Source organism: Sarcophilus harrisii, chromosome 3, assembly GCF_902635505.1.
Source record: "Sarcophilus harrisii chromosome 3, mSarHar1.11, whole genome shotgun sequence".
NCBI lineage: Eukaryota > Metazoa > Chordata > Mammalia > Dasyuromorphia > Dasyuridae > Sarcophilus > Sarcophilus harrisii.
This window is the reverse complement of record NC_045428.1, coordinates 575,367,843-575,384,139: the sequence shown is the minus strand read 5'-3', so window position 1 is coordinate 575,384,139 and position 16,297 is coordinate 575,367,843. Positions and strand designations below refer to the sequence as shown.

The window sequence follows — 16,297 nt, the reverse complement described above, 5'->3', positions numbered from 1 at the left end:
GAGACATGGTTTGTTTTTTTTTTTTTTAAGTGAAAAAAGGGGAAAGAAAGGAGAGGATATATTACTGATAAATGTTCCTATAGATGAAGAGAGATGTTCTACATAAAGATATGGTAAACTTAAAACAGGTATTATCTGCAGGGATTTGGTACTACAAACATCCAATATCTTGCCTGAAAAGGGGAATCAGAGCTCCTTGAGGCAACTGAAAACCTTAACACAAAATCTTAAGCCACAAGGAGATTTTACTAAAGCATAAAGGAAGCTTAACTCTCGCACTTTCCAAGAGAAGCTATTTAATCCATGTGAATTTTAAATTGGCAGATGCTGGATGCAAAAAGCTGGCATCCTTTGGAATAAGAGGACTCCAATTCATATCCACATATGCACAATGTATACACAACCACCATTTTGCCTAGATTTCCCACGATATAAAATGCAGTAAGTTTCACATTTGTCGCGAAAACTTTAATGTGTACTAACACTTTTAATATATTAAAGAACTATTTGATTCTAATACAAGTTTTATGCTTACTTATGCAGTATTTCTTCTGGGAGAAACATTAAGAAAATACAGAAAACTGCATCATTTCTCAGCAACTCAAAAGCGCCAAGCCTTTCAGTACTTACTTTGACAAGCAAATTTCAAGGGTTTTTCAAGGTACTATACCACATTCCCGATATTTCTTTGAATGTAAGTAAAAGCTACAGGCAGAGAAGGGCTGTAATGTTCCTACTTCTTCCCTTTTCCCTAATTGTACTCCCAGGCCAAAATTACTTGGGGGAGAAAAGAGGGAGAAACAGATGAAGCAGCAATCCAAAGCACAAGCCATGGTCACCATTTACTGTAGTATTTATGTATTTCTTAAACATTAACATACACAAAACTGCTATTTACATTAAGTGAGAATCATTTTCTTAAATGTGTCACTAAGTATTTGAAAGCTGTGTCTCAGCTTCATTTTTTCTTGTGATTATTGTTAGTTTCTTCAGTTTTAATAAGTTTTATGTAGCATCTACTGTGTGCCAGACACTTTACAATGTTATTTCATTTGATCCTCACAACAACCCCATTTTACAGATGAGGAAACTGAAGGGAACAGAGTTTAAGTCATTTGCCCAGATCATTATGCACTAAGTAAGAATGTGAGGCCAAATCTAGACTTAAATCTTCCTGACTCAAAGCCCAGCATTTTGTGCAGTGTGCCATCTAGTTACATCTATTTATTACCCTATTTTCCACAGTAAGAGGATTCTAAAGATGTGCATGTATCAAGTTACAGCAGAACTGACTGTATATGGAAATCAATATTGTAGCTGACTACCATCCCCTTCCAAAACATAAGCTACCTTAAGTTGGGAAAGCATCCCACAGCTAAAGGGGTAAAATAAGCAGTTTTTAGGGAGGGAGACTAAGTTAGAAACAAACTGAAAATCAGAAGCCACATCTAAAATGAGATTTATTCATCCCTAAAATAACATTCAAATCCCACCACAGACATTAATAAGTGAATGTGACCCAAGTATTTGCCTCAATATCCTCAACAATAAAACTGGAGTACTAAATAGCACACATCTCTCATGACTGTTTTGAGGATCAAAGGAGATTTATGCAAAAGTACTTATTACAGTGTCTAGCACATGTTAGGCACTTAATATTTATTTCCTTTCCTTCCCTTCCCCCTGACCCAGGCCATATATAACTACCTACCCAAAGAAAACAAGGTAATTTTGGGCAATGTCCCAAATATGAATTCTGTTAGCTAATCTGTTATTCCTTCTCCTTACATCTGCTAATTTATACAAAGACAGAGGGTACATTTCATCCTCATAAAAGCTGTACTAGTTTCTCTTAATCCTATTATAATCCCTCAAGTGTATTAATATCTTAACTTTAGTAATTCTCTATGAATCTTGTAGTAAAGCTATTAATCAGTATACTAATTTCTAAGATTACTTTTAAGAATGAACAAAATGTTAGTCTTCTCAAGAATAACCACTATACTATAAATCACAAACATTTTCATTCTCATTGTTAAAATGCTCTTTTCTTCTTTTTTTTTTTTTTTGATACATTCATTAAAGGTGTGAAATTAAATGTAACTCCCACCTTTACACAGGCCCATTTCCCATATCTACAATATTCTCCCTCCTGACTCTTAGAATTGCTACCTCCCCAAACTATAGTTTGACAAAATTTTTATTCTCTGGTTTTCTTCCAAAAATAAAACATTGTCTTCCCCCCCCCCAAAAAAAAAGAGAGAGAGAGAGAGAGAGAAAGAGAGAGAGAGAGGGGAAGGCTTCTAGTATTCATAACTAAAAAAAAAAAAAAAAAAAATTAAATTGTTAGGTTGCAAATAGGATATAGATTATGTCCTATTACTGTCATTGATTCCAATTTACACTTCTCTCTGAAATCATTTTTTAATCAAAAAAAGTAATGTGTTAATTCCTGCAAACAAAAGCAATATTGTTTGTGCCAAACTACTACAAATTAAAATGAAATCATTACAAAAACATCAATAGTGCTGCTGAAAAAAGGAAAAAAAAAAAGGATATGGAGTGAAAATGCTTTAAAACAATTGCTGGTGTCTTTGTTTCAGATGCTTTGAGCTGCCTTAAACAAACACTGATTTTAAACATAGCATCTGAAGATAATCTTTTCATCTACTATGATGGCTGAGAATGTGTTGGTAACAAATATACAATAAATACAAAAAGTATTCTTTTTAATAAACTACCATGGAAAAAGTATTTAAAAATGTTTCAAGCTGAGGACACATTGATAGGTACAGAATTCTCCAGGATCTATGCAACTCACACAAGTACAATGATCAGGATTATCACAGCAACAGTATGTATCTAAGAAAGTTTCTATGAGGACTGGATTCTAAGAATACATTCTAAAATTACTAAACACTATGCAAATGAAAAAAAGAATAGGAAATACTGAAAAAATATAGGTCAAATGACCAACATTTCTATTCCGTATCTATTACCATTGCAAGGAATTCATCAGAATCCTATCAAAAAAATCTTCTCTTCTCAAGGTATTATCTCTTTCTCATAACAGAAAACTTTACCTCACACTTTACTTTGAACTAACCCAATATGTGTACAAACACATCTACATTACTACTACATGCAGAAAAATATAAAAGCCACCAATTTAAAAACTTTTTTGGCTACCAATAATTATTTTATTTCAATTCTGATAAAGACAGGAGTATTTATATTTTTTACTAATTAAAATAATAACAACTCAAATCTATAGGTTTCTTAAATTTGTAAAGCACCTGACATAACTGCATATAATCTGCATAACACTGTGAAATGGATGCCATTGCTATACCCATTTTATAGATGGGCAAACTCAGTGAGAGTTAAGTGATTCATTCAAGGTCATCCTACTAATCAAATGTCTAAGGAAAGTCTTCCTGACTTCAAGTTTACCATTTTAGCTATTTTGTACTTCTTGGATTAAAATAGGCAAATGACACTCAGGAAAATGATGATTATTTTGAGGCTTATAGCCAAGACAACTTAAATTTTCATTTAAATGGAAAGTGGAAATGATATAGTATGATCCCAAAATTAAAGTCCCTTTTACATTCTAAAATCATTCACAAATATGTGTATGTTTTAAATTCAAAGTCCATTTGCATTTTCCTGTTCACTATTAAAATTAAACTATTCTCTTTATCATGCTTGAGAATGCTCCTGGGTTAATTCAATTTTTAAGTCCCATGGCTTCAGATTATGCACTATATAAGCATTCACTTCAAAACCTATTATCAAGTCTCAAAGTCACCACTAAATGAAGCTCCAAAATATACCCATAAGAAAAAATGACAAATGTTGCAAGGGACGTGGAAAAATAGATAAATTAATGCACTATGACTGGTATAGCTGTGAACTGGCCCAATCATTCTTAAGAACAATCTGGAACTAGGCCCTAGGGCATGCCCTTTGATCATAACATCACTACTGAGTCTACATTCCAAAGGGGTCAAAGAAAAAGGAAAGTGTTCTCAATGAATGATTAGGCCATTTCACAGTGCCCACAATTAGTGCATTAGTGTCCCTATTTTTCCACATTCTCTCCAACATTTGTCATTTTCCTTTTCTGTCATCTTCATTATTCTGATGGGTTTGATATATTATGTTTTAATTTGCATTTCTCTAATCAATAGTGATTAAGAACATTTTTGTAATCACTATTGACAGTTTTGATTTTTTTCCTTCCAAAAACTTCATATCTTCTGACCATTTATCAAGTGGGAATAATTTTTTTTATTTTTATAACTTTTTTTAAAATTTCATGTAATCAAAATTATACATTTTATTTGCCATGCTCCTCTCTATCTCATTTGGTCAAAACTCTTCCCTTATCCATATCTGATAGGTATTACTAAAATAAGTATTACAACTAAGTTGACTGTTTATACTATTAAATACATGTTATCCACTCTTGACTGGGTCCTTATTAATGCATAATACTTTTATTCTTCCCTAATCAGTTCTGGTAACAATGCTAATAGCACAATTTCAAATCTTCTCAAGGTATTATCTCTTTCTCTTAATAGAAAACTTTACCCCACACGTTAACTGAAAATTTTGAAGTGAAATGTCATAAGTTCTCCTTTTCCCACATACTTCATATCATCCCAGCATTTTATCTTCCCTGATATCCACATTACCAAGGAGAAAGCAGGTCCAGGGAAGCAAACAAGTTTTAACGGGTGTTAAGGACCACGCCTATAGGCAAAACTTAGAAAGCCAGTAAAGGATTCACTGAAAGGCCCCATAGCTACGAATCACAATATACTTTACTGATGCAGATGTTGCTAGGGAAGAGGGAAGAGTAGAGAGGTCAGAAAATGCAACTGCCTCTCAGTCTCTTAATATCGTATGTTATCATCCTCTCACATGAAGGGATCTATTCTGCTGGTCAGAATTAGATCCTCAGCAGCTACTAGCAGGTGGCTCCTATAACAAAGGGGGAAATTCCTAGGCTAGCATTGAGTACAATTTCATAGAGGAGGTTCCTATAGGGTTGTTATAAACCACTGGGAGGTTAGAGGATGTATAAAGACAATAACATCCTGCCTTCCCTACCTTTGGCAACTAGAATAAAATGGTCTATTTCACAAATAACTAAAAGCTGTTCACTAGTGACATGGTATTAGTAACCCCCTCACTTCCATATATAAAACTGCCTCATTCTGGGAGTCTGGAATGTCCACAAATCTTGCAGTTCTACCATACCATGCAAGTATCGTTTCTGTGAGGGAAAGGGAAATAATAAGAGGTCTTGGCACCCAAATGAAGGAAAAACAGAATTAGAATAAGTTTGATTGCTCTGTATTCAACATCTATATCCTCTTAAGCAAAGCAAATTGTTCTTTTACAATGTCCTTGATTAAGCTAGACCAATGATTTGTGCTATCTGTAGGCCTAGGCTAACAAGCTTTTCCTAGACTTGCCAGTACAGAAAGCCAGTGGCCATCCCATACTATCTCCTCTGATCACTCCTGCTCCCTAATTTTTAACTTCTTATCTCCTACTTTCTTCCTTGCTTGCTTCAAAATATGCCTAGATTGTTGTTGGAATCCTAGTGTCAAATCAACTTGAAACAAGGTGAAAACTCAAGGGTGATGTCAGGGTCCTAGTGTTAACTCGATAGAATTGAAACAGTGCTTGTTGGTTCGAATCCTTGCAGGGTGATGGGTTGCTAATACTGATAGACAATAATGCTTGTGTTCACACCTTTAGAGAGTTCATAGAAGAAAGAAATATTTAAGTACTCATTAGAGTTCACACGGTTTAGTATCCGAATTTACACCTCCCTTAAGCCCTGCCTCCAGAAGGAGGAGTTAACCCTTGGGAGATCATATATATGGAAGAAGCTCTTAGAGCTAAAAAAAAGAATTACTCAGGAACATTGACTGGGGTCGGAGAGGAGCACTCTGGGAGGAAGCCCACAAACCCCCTCTTTGAGGCAAGAGAGATTCGTTGCATCTTCCACCTTGGTGCTGGCTGGAATCGGAAGGACAAACCTTTGGATTTGGAGAGAGGGAGGTCTTAGAAACAAGCAGAGAGATAGGCCTGAGCTAACCGGGCTATATTGAAGGCCACAATAAAAGATCTGAACTTTTATCAGCTGGCTGCGATTTTGGGTGATTGTAACTGAAACTAAAACTGCCTCCAGAAAACCTCCTCGAGAAACCTTCTCTCCCAGAGAGAACTATTATTATTTTAAAGAAGAAAAAACACCAACAGATTGTCTTCATGCTTAGAGGAAAAAAACAACCCCATCACTTGCCTTTACTCTCTATTCAAACTATTGGCTTATATTTTATCTCCTTTTCAGAGCCAAACTCCTAGGAAGACTAAGTATACTTATTTCCACTTTCTCATCTCCTACTCATTTTTCAACATTTCACAAACTGAGATTCCATGCCTACTTGATATAAAACTGCTCTGTCCAATATCACCAATGTCATCTTTACTACTAAAAATCAAAAGTCTGTCAGTGCTCTCCTTCTTGATCTATTTTTATCTAACCCTGTTCAAGCGCCTATTCTTGCTTCCTTTCTAAATACTCTCCTCCCTGGATTTTAGTGTCAGTGCTATTGGTTCCTTCCTGCTTATTGAACCAGCCTCCTTTTCAGGATCATTCATGTCCCACCCCATATTATATCAGTAAATAGGAAGTGAAGATTGTCCGAGAATTTATCATTGCACTCAGATATTTGAAGGACAGCAATATTAGATTTGGCTCTCTTGGATTTAGAAGACAGAAATAGGAAGAATGGGTGGAAGGAGAAAGGATACAATGAAAAACTTCCTACCTAGAAGTATCTTAAGAGCAAAATGGATTGCCTCATGAAGATATGGGCTCTCCTTCATTTATGTTGTAGAGGGGATTCCTGCTCAAAAAAAAAAAAAAAATTGTGCTTACCCATGCTCTGAAACCCCTTCTGATTTTGAAATTCCATATTGCTACAATCATGTGGATTAAATGGAAATTTGTTTCTTGCTCTCCTCTAGCATCCTCCCACAAATTCTGCTGCAGCTACCATGAAGAAGTAGCAAAATAAGAACAAATGGAACTACAAATGCCTCATAAGCCAAGACATCTGCTGAAATCACACTGTCTTATTTTACCAAAGCAGCAGGGAACTTTTCACTGTGCAAGCGTGCCCTCCTGAGGAGATGCCATCTCAGTCACTGAAAATTAATAACCTAGCATTTCAAGAGTAATCATGAAAATTTAGCCTGACTACATTTAATTTAATAAAGAAAGAAATGAAAAAAGAATGTTCCTTATTTTTCCCCTCCAGATGAAACATCTACACACAGGTATGGAGAAAAAGAATTCATATTCCTCTCACTTCTCATTCATATAAAAGGCTTTTCTGAAAGACATTTTCATAGGTATATACCCTTTGCTTCTTCTAAGACTAATGAAAAGAGCACACAAATAAAACTGATGCTACAGTGATTACTTTTACTCCATGGTATTAGAAAACAATTATGTAGAGAATTTATAGAGCTTCATTCTTCAGAGAAAACCAAAGTATTCATTTTATCTCTGTAGCAGTTTTGTTGAACTACATTAGGTTAGTCTATACTCCATTTAAAAGCTATCCCAAAAAGGTTAGATAAATGGTAAGATTGGGAAGAAAGTCTGTTCTTGAAAGTCACCCAATCACATAGTAAGAATAATATCCCCCATTTAGATGCAAGTATATTAAATGAATTCTCAGTAATCAATACCTACATATTCACAAAATCCTAAAATGATTTCTCAGTGATCAGTACCTAAATATTTATAAAATTTCAAAATTTCAGTCAGTCCAATCTATATTTGAAAACAAATTCTTTCTAAAACACACATGACTGATAAGACAGCCCTTTTAAAGAAATGAAATTCTAAATCTAACATCAAATAAAATGAGCATTTCTAGATACAAAGCAGAACAGAAAAAGAGGATTGATTGTACATGACATTGAAAACCTCTATTCCCATCGGCTTTCTTTTCCACGTAAGTATTTAATAAATTTACTGTGAAACACCCCCATTTTCTACTTGTCCCCATTTCCTTCTGGCCTTCCTTCTGTTCCCTTCTGTGCGTTTTTTAAAAAAATGTTTTAATGGCTCTTTTTTCCCCACCTCTTTTCTTTCTTCTTTCAGGCAATCTTATTTCTAGCTTCACTCACTTCCCACCCACATTACATAGAAAAAAAAAAACAAAACAAAACAATAACCCTCATAACAAATACATATAATTAAGCAAAAAACATTCCCATATTAACCTTATCCTAAAATGCATATTTCATTCTGAATATTTCGTCCCTCCCCTCTGTCAAGAGGTAAAATGTTTCATTATCAGTTCTACAGAATTATAACTGAATAATCAGTTATTAAATATTAAGACTGTTTTTCCTTACACTGTTATTGTGTGAATTCTTCCGGTTCTCAATTTACTCTACATCGATCCAGAAAAGTTTTTCCAGTTTTTTAATGAAATCATTTCTTTCATCATTTTCATGGCACAATATTCTATTACATTCAGATATTATAAGTTGTTATAAATTTCCCATGAAGGACAACCCCTTAATTTCCAGTTCTGCAAGAGAGATATAGAAGCAGAAAAAAATATTACAAATACCTTTACAGAGCTAGATTCTTCCTTTAAAAAAAACAAAAACAAAAACAAAAACAATCTCTGGGGTATAAAAGTCAAGGAATTCATTCAACTTTTGTGAGAGAAACCCCACAACTTTCCTGAAACAGTCCATTCCATATTTGGATAGCTCTATAGATTAGAGGGTTCTTCCTCACAATCTTCCTCTTCATAACTTTCTTCCTCCAATTCTTACCTCTAAGAACAAGCAAAATGGAGCTTTCAAATGGCAGCCTTCAAATACTTGTACAGATATTGTTTCCCTTAACTCTTCTCCTCTCTTTGCTTGCCCATTAAATATTCACAATTTGTTCTGATAGTCTTCTGTTTGGTTTTTTATGAAAGACTGAAAAATCTCGCTCTACTTTTTAAAAAAAGGCAGAAAGCAAACTTCAATTCAACAAATACTAATTAAGCAACTCAGCAGATGCTCTCTATGAACAATCAGTCATTCTACCTATATATTCAGCAAAGCACTTGTGCTAGGCTTTAAGGATAAAAAGCAAACATGAAAAGATATTTATCATTAAGAAATTTCAATCCTATATGAATTAACAAAGCTTTCCACTTTTGACTTAAGGCATGACATAAGTATTTGAAGCAGGTAGTGAGGGGAAAAAGCGGATTTGGCACTTGACTGGGGTTCAAGTTATCCTTATTCTGTTATTTCCTTTCTCTGTGGTTATTTTAATATTTCTGATAGTTCCTTCTTTAAAATGGTAATTCTTCTATTTTCTACCTAAAATTGTCTGACAAAAAGCATTTTCTAAATTTTCAAACTCTACATAAATAATTATCACTAACATTTTGGATTTGCAAAGGATTTACTTCTTCTTTGGGGTTGGAAGATCTGAACTACAAAACAATACTAACACTTTGTGATCTTTTTTCATTTATAAAAATATTTATTAAAAATAGTTTCTGATCCATTAATATTGTCATCTAACATACAACCATGAAGGAAAATATCATAACTTGACAAATTCAGGTTCATATAAAAGTATCACATATACCTTTTCTTTTCAGAAAAAATAAAACTTGCCAGACATTTTGTGATAAAATAGGAAATAAGCTTATGTATTAAAAGCTAGTCATTTAAAATACTGAATCTAAAAATATTATTTTTGAAAAGCATTTCTTCAAAGATGCCAAGACCCTATTTGAAACAGCTTTTGCTACCAGGGTCTTGAAACACCTATGTATCCTTTCCTAAAAGAATTTACTTTCAGAATATCTCTCTTGTAACTATTTGAAAGAGATATAGAACATATTTTAATAATGCTACATGAAAAAGGATCAATATTGTTTTAATTTTTAAAGGTCTGTTTATGAAATATAATCACCCTTCATTAAAAATGCAAGCTGTACTTCAGCAAGAGGTTAGTGTAAATGATTCATAGTATGATATCTCTCCAATATAATCTCTCTCTCCTGGGAGTTTCCATCAGATGCTTCATCACACTATTCAAGCTATTATTAAAAATGCTTCCCCTGATAAAAAAGAATCTTAACTCAGAGATTCACACACTTATTTACCAACATCTCTCTCCATACTTAACTGAATTATACCTTCTGCAGCTAGAATGATTCTCCAAATTTTTAAAATCAACTTTCTCTTTAACTAATATTATCAAGACATTTCATGATCAATTCAGAATGTTTTATTTTTTTTTTATTTAATAGCCTTTTATTTACAGGATATATGCATGGGTAACTTTACAGCATTAACAATTGCCAAACCTCTTGTTCCAATTTTTCACCTCTTACCCCCCCACCCCCTCCCCTAGATGGCAGGATGACCAGTAGATGTTAAATATATTAAAATATAAATTAGATACACAATAAGTATACATGACCAAAACGTTATTTTGCTGTACAAAAAGAATCAGACTCAGAATGTTTTAAAAAGCTTTGACGATGTGTGATGTTTTGGCATGGATGCTGCTACTTCTCACATTGAAATTAAATACGATCTAGCAATTCTTAGGTAGATTAGAAAAAAATCTCAAATATCCAGGTCTTCAAAGCCATGACTACTCAATTTAAAACTCAATTCTATTCTACTTTAAAATGCTAAAGAAAGTGGCTGCTTCAATATAGCAGCATCTGGCTCATTATAAGATTCAGTTTTAAATAATAAATCCTTAATTATTAACTCTAGTGTTCAATTCCTCTCAGAAAGATAAAATAGCTTCGTATTACTACAATTACAAACTTCTATCATGGAAACCACTCTCCCTTTTTTCTCCAGTGACAATATATCAACTGTTACAATAGGAATTCAAGTACATAAGCAACATATATTTAAAACACCAAATAGTAAGTTTCTATAATATCTTGTATAGAGAAGCTGAATTTGCTGGATAACAAATATTTTACTCTGCTGGGTACTCAAGAATAATGCACAGAGTAATTGGGCTGTTATCTTTACTTGTCACTTTTTTCCCCCCGGTTTCTAAAATGCTATATAAATGCTAGCTGTTATTATTATTATTATTCTTCAATGTAATCATACAATTTAACATAATTCTGGATTTACTGAATAAATTCAATCCCAATCCAACTTGGGATATTTAAGAAAGTGATACTGAACAAAGTAATTATACATCACAATGTCCACTATAGGCAGATTTTCCTAAGAGTGTACTTGGCTTTAGACTTTAATATATACCAGGAATTTTTTTCCTACTTCTGTCCCCAACGCCTCTATCTTTCCCCGCCTCTTTTTAATCAGCAACATCGACAGTACTGACTGAATATTTTACAATAGAGTTGCAGAGTATGTGTGTTCAATCGTTTGGTTTCCCAGAAGATTCATTACAGTTACATTAGAAAGTCAAATCAGGCAATTCTGCAGTCTGCTGAAAGCTAGCATATGAAAGAAGGTTAATACAAAAGAATTTCATTTTAAATAGAGGACATTTAGGACTTTTAAAAGCAACATTATGATAAAAATTTCAGGCTGTTTGTTCTGGTTTTAGCACATGCTTTTCAAGTCTAATTTCAAAGATGTCTAGGTGATTTTCTAAGAAAAAAAAAAATAAAGTATGTATATAAGGATGGGAAAATTGTTTGATGTGCAAGGTTTGCCATCTTAATTATACTTGTGCTTCCCCATGGCTCAAAGACTCACAATGAAGATAGACTGTTTACACTCACTCATGGGTATAACTTCCACATTAGCCAATTACTCTGATACAACAAGAGTCCAGAAAAAAAATCAAGGTGCATTCACTTAATCCATTTCAAAGGCTTGGGGTGCTTTTAACAAATATGTTTTAAATGTAAGAAAACTAAATTCTTTTCCAGCTGCCAGTCAGTAATACATGCACATGCATTAATGACAAAAATCAGTAAGCAAATTATAATTTTCAGGGTTAGTAGCTGATTTGGCAAAACTTCAGCTATTAAACAAATACATGTAAATGACTAGTTTTTGTGTACATACTGCTGCCTTTTACTAGGGTTTCCCTTTAATCTAAATAATCTCATTTATTTGATTTGTCTCCACTGGTTGCTAGTTAGTCAAGAATAAAAGCCAGCTTTTTCCTGGAATGACTGGAAAAATGTCAGCTCTTCACAACTGCAAGCTGTGATTCAAAAGCCCATTTCACTGCACTGACATAGGCTCTCATTGCAATTGCTCAGCCCAAGTATATCAGGGTCATAGAATGAAAGCAGTTAACAAATATGGAAGGGACACCACAAAAAGAAGCTACTTTGGGTGCCAGCTCTAACAATCATACAAATGGACTAATGGCCTTTGGCTCTGCTTAATTTAATATAAAGCTAAAAGCAATCAAAATTTCTGGCACAGCACTGATTGTTATCACAATAAATTACAATCAACATCATAAGGAGCTCATTAAGTGTTCGATGTATAGAGGTTGTCCTAAAATTCTCAGTGCACTTTCAAGCCTTACGACTATTTTACAAAAAGTCTTTAAGCTCTAATAACTTAAAGCTGCATTGAGACTTTTGGGATTACCTTTACTTTCCATTTCATCTAATATATAAAGTCAAAAGCTATACATTTCGTTGTTTTTGCATAATATCTGAAAAAAAAAAGGTTCATTACAGATTATTAAGTTATCATACCCAGAAGGAGAGAAAAAGTAGTTATGAACAACAGAAACAAAGCTAATCAGTATCAGGAATATACCAATATACCAATTTTTTTAAAAATCAATAAATTTACTGGCATCTTGTGCCAGCAAAAAAGAAATACCTAAACAGATTCTTATTACACATTTGTGAAATTACTTTGTAACTATACAAAATTTAAGTAAAACTTGGACAATTCTATCTGAAAAATGATGATAATGCATTAATTTTTTCTTTTCTAAGCTCAAACACAAACATGATCCTCAAAGAATACTCTTGACAGCCCTCTTTTTTGAATCTTTTCTGAGCAACACACTTCAAAATAGTATCACCAGTAATACCTTCAATCAGCAGTTACTGACAAGAGTAAATCTGAGATTCCTAAATCAAATTCTGGCTCATCCAATATTTGTGGGCAGAGGAGGAAAAGGAACAATAGCAAAAGTACAGATGCTTTAAGTTATCATTAATATGGCAAACCATGAGTACAAAAATAACCATTATAGATAATAAATATAACCAAAAAATGGAATACTAGAAATAGAATGGAATGCAAAAGAGAAATGGAATATTCTATTGAACACAAAAATGTCTACAAACCAGTGTTTTTTAACAAGTTGGCGTATAAGATACAGAGATGATGTACAAAGTTCAAACTGAAATGGATACTTGTTAATATGCAACATTGAAATTATTGGATTTTATTAAATTATTCTGAATGACAATGAGTAAGCAAAATTTTAAATTTACCTTTCATGCAAGTGTTAATGTAAAATTCACTTCACTCACAATCTTTTAAACAGCAAAGTCCTACCAGCCCTATTCCGATATCTGTAGGGAAGATGGTGCTCCATATCAAAGACATAATAAATTCAGCACAATCAAAATGAGAACCATATTTCTGTTTAACTTTTCACATCTTGGCTCAAGAGCTGTAAAAAAAAAAGTTATTAAAATTAATGCATCAAACGATCATAATTCTGTCCTTTTTATTACTGGTAATATTCTTTCTAAAATATTAGTAAGTCTTACTATACCAGTATATCTTTATGAAACTTTCTGCTGAAGAATAAGATCATTTTAAAGAAAAAAGAAACTGCAATTATAATAATTTGAGGCAGATAAGAAATTCACTTTCATATTAGAAGATGTGAAACTTCACAAATTATTTCCTCATTTAAAAAGCCATCTTTTCCCTCACTACATCCAATACTACTTATTAATGGAAACAAGGAAGCTATTTGAATTTCAAAAAAGCTATATTTTTTACAAGAATTATCAAATGACAAAGTAAGAAAACTTTTTCATATTCCCTGTAAACAAAAATTACTCATTAAAATACTCATCATCCCACATTCTCCACACTAACTGCTTCATTTCCCTTTCCTAAGTAAATATTTAAATGCAGGGCAGTGAGAGTTCCAGGATGAAATAACAGGTCCAGGTCCTATCTCTTCCTCCCAATAACCAAAGAAATCCAGTACTAAAAAATCTCACAATGCCCACAATTAAGTGAATGAATTTTGAGTCTTTACAAAAACAAATCCCTTTGATGCAAAATCAACTTGGCAAAAAAAAAAAAAAGCTTCTAATCTTCTCAAAGAAAACTTAATCCAAGAAAATGGGAATAAAAAGGAAAAACCAAATATTTCTTAATAGGGAACATTCTTATTTGCAACTCTATAGAGTTTATCAAAATATCTAAAGTGAAAAGTGGTTTTAAAATGGAGATTATTCGCAATATCAAACATTTAACAATGTGTAAGTCATTAAAAGGGACTTCAGCTTATCTTCCCACACATACACAAAAATGGCATATATGAAGAGCAAGTCTGTTAATCAAAGACCTAGGTTTTCCTTTAAAATAGTTAAATTTCATGAAGTGCATTTAATTGAGATCGAATAACAGGGATGCTGTTCAATCTGATATCCTAAATACTTTATATAAAAAGGAGTCAATCAAGATTTCTCATAAAGGAAAAGAAATATATTTGCAATAATTTGACAAAGAAAATTTTTTTGAAATTTAAATTGTCTCAAAAATTCAATTCAACAAAAGTGAGCAGTCACTAAGTGCAACTGTTTTATTCAATAAAATTAAGAAATTTATTCTTTTACTGTCACTTAATTTCTCTCCTGCCACTTAAATTTAGAAACCAGATAAGTGGAGAGAGAAAAACCAGAGTTTTTAACTAAATCATACTGTCCACTTAGGAGAATCACTTACTGTGTAAGGTGGAAAAGGGCAGCCTCCTTTGAACAGGAAAAGCTGAAGAACAGATTCAACCATGAGAATGAAAAAGATCAAAAGGACACAAATGAAACAAGCCAGGGCTCCTCAGGCCTTTGTTTGCAATGGCTTTAACTGCAGGAATAAATTTCAAAGTGGAAAAGAAAGATTTTGCAGTTATCAAGCCAGGCAGTTAACAGAGAATTTCAAAGGAGTCTCTTACCAAGGTAAAAGATGCAACAATAAAAAAATAGGACAGGGACACCATTGTTCTTTCCTCTCCCATACTGAAAGCATCATCTGGTTCAGTAAAGAGTAAAAAGAGCTGGGTTCTAGTCCCAATTTAGCAATTGACTCATTGGTGTGACTTTTTCTGTCTGATTTCTGCTTAGATTGCAAACAGACACAACTGAATTAGTGAGAACCATATTCAGAGACCTTTTTAAAATATTGAGTTTCAAAAAGGTTTAAAACCACTCCAATAAATTCTAGCATTCAAAATTCAAATTACATTCTTTAAAATGCACTGTATTTTAATGAACAGAGGAACATATGAGCATGTGTTGTATCCAGGGTGCAGGTGTTTTGTAGATTTGTTGTTGGCCTAGAGGAATTGACGGAGGTGAAGAAGTTGGAGGTTAGAGAGTAAAAGAGAGGTAGAAGGTTCTACTTCATAACTAAGGAAGGAAGGAAGGCACAGAATAAACAACATCAATCACAGTGCTCACTAAGTACATGGCACTGTCACTTTATTGAACAATTTTCTCACCACGACTCAAAGAAAAATGACATAATGACCTTAATCCTTCTGTTCTAATTTTTAAAAGTGTATTTATGTGTATTTCTGGATAAGGTCTCAGGAGGTCTCTGGACAATGCACTAAAAGACATGAAACATGAACTGAACACCAGTAACTGACAAGTTATTTAAGAATATCCTCTTTGGAAAATCTGCTGTTTTCCAAATACTTAGAATTTCTGTTAAGAGCTAGGGTCCTTTATCTTATATAAGCCATCTGAGTAATGACTTGTAGAATAAAGAACATATCTAAACACAGAAGTGAATGGTTTTTATAGAGAGAGAGGTCATAAAGTGTAATGGGCTGAGGCTTGAGTTGATGCACTGAGGTCCCAAGCATGTGAGGCTAAATAGTAATTGGACCATACTCTATTAATATATCCCCCTCCACTCTTTGTGCAAGTCCTGATGTGTTGTACAGGAAATGACGACTTTGGAGGGTGGAGGCAGAGGGGAGGAAGAGAGGCGGGGA

The 16,297-nt window shown here is 33.4% G+C and overlaps 1 protein-coding gene across 4 annotated transcripts in view; it reads right to left on the bottom strand.

Moving 5' to 3' along the window:
- The window catches only part of RERE (arginine-glutamic acid dipeptide repeats), a 534,760-nt gene that overhangs the window by 455,858 nt on the left and 62,605 nt on the right, over positions 1-16,297 (bottom strand). The window contains exon 1 of one of the 4 annotated variants that reach the window (XM_031962927.1): positions 13,548-14,374. The exons of the other annotated variants lie outside the window; for them this stretch is intronic. The gene's annotated coding sequence lies outside the window, so the exon portion shown is untranslated. Of the gene's footprint in view, positions 1-13,547; positions 14,375-16,297 lie in introns of those variants that run through there. 4 annotated transcript variants of the gene reach the window in all.